General features: G+C 49.4%; 1 protein-coding gene across 2 annotated transcripts in view; it reads left to right on the top strand.

Annotated features, from left to right (window-relative positions):
• The first annotated feature begins 983 nt into the window (after window positions 1-983).
• The window catches only part of PDCD4 (programmed cell death 4), a 17131-nt gene continuing 16755 nt past the window's right edge, over window positions 984-1359 (top strand). Inside the window, exon 1 of one of the 2 annotated variants that reach the window (XM_031554507.1) lies at window positions 984-1270. The gene's annotated coding sequence lies outside the window, so the exon portion shown is untranslated. The remainder of the gene's footprint in view (window positions 1271-1359) is intronic. The other variant, XM_010714704.3, reaches the window with a different exon arrangement.

Raw genomic sequence — 1359 nt, forward strand, 5'->3', positions numbered from 1 at the left:
GCCAATCAAATGCTCCATTTCTTTGCACATTTCACAAATTCAGCCCTTCCCAGTAAAATGTCTTTTCAGAGGCATGATTGTCTTTGTTAAGGCAAGAATAAACAGATGACAAATGTAACACAGAGGAGACATGCCTGAAACGGTTTTAAAGAGCAAACCCAAGTCCAAATTGCCTGACAGGGAGGTGCACTCAGAAACACAAAGGGGAAAAGGTTTTTGTGCAATGTCAGGGGCAAGTCCTGGAAAGCCACGGCAGAGATAGTCTGTTTCATGAAAACGTTTGTCCAGAAACATCTCAGCAAGTGACACTTGAGCTTCCACATCCAGACAGATATGACCTGCATTTCCCCTGTTTGCCCATCCTGGGCAGGGGCTGCAGACGCAGGATGCAGCTGCAGCACTGTTGCCACCTCATGTATAGAGCTGTAGGAGGATGTTCAGAAGCAACTCTAATTAATGAGCATTAAAAAAGCGAAGGTGTGTTTCAGTATCCTTTCAACCTGAAGCTGATGCTGACTGGTGAGGAATGGGATTGCTGTGTTTGCAGTTCGTTTGAAGAAGGCACCTTGAAGCCAATGCAAAAAATGCAAATGAAAGTGCAAAGAGGGAAAAGAAACCAGAAGGCCAAGAGACAGGCAAGTGAACAGAGCAGATGGATTTAGCAGACTTGGTGTGCATTTGCTGTCTGCATTTTGTGTGGAAATCTATATTCTGTCACTGCAGCAGAGTAGATTGTAATGAAACAGAACTGCTGAGGTGTCAACATCACAGGTGCTGGCTTTTGAAAACAACCAAAACAGAAAGCAAAACTCTGAAAAAACCCACATTGAGGAGTACAAAGAAAATGCTGGGTGATGTTTTTAAGTAAACACAGCCTCTCTGCTTTTCACTGCTCTCTGGGTGCTGGAGGGCAGATAAACAGCGTGAATCTTGCTGAAGTGGGCTGAAAAGCAAAGGCTGGCAGCAGGCGGATGCAGGGTGTGTGTGCCCCCGACCCCGGGCTGGCGGAAGGGTTCTCCACGTGTTTTGAGGAACTGCAGCCAACGGATCCCTCCCCTGGGTGTTCTGGGAGGGCTTGGCCAACATGTGAGAAAGGGAGGGGAGAGTTTGAAAACAACCCAGCCAGCGCTAAGGGAGGAAGAGAGCTGGGAAGTGACCTGCTCGCCTCTCTCCCAGCAGTTTGCTCCAGGTGGGAGGGCAGGAGGGGAAGGAATCCCTGCAGTTCCTGCGTGGCGAGGCACGGCGTGGCACAGTGGAGCTCGCAGTTCAGGTAAACGTGGGCTGCAGGCGGACACACCACAGCTCGAGTGGGAGCTCAGCACTGGTCAGGAACTGGGTCTGGTTTGGTTTTTTCGTTTT

This window comes from Meleagris gallopavo, chromosome 8 (genome assembly GCF_000146605.3).
Source record: "Meleagris gallopavo isolate NT-WF06-2002-E0010 breed Aviagen turkey brand Nicholas breeding stock chromosome 8, Turkey_5.1, whole genome shotgun sequence".
NCBI classification, from domain to species: domain Eukaryota; kingdom Metazoa; phylum Chordata; class Aves; order Galliformes; family Phasianidae; genus Meleagris; species Meleagris gallopavo.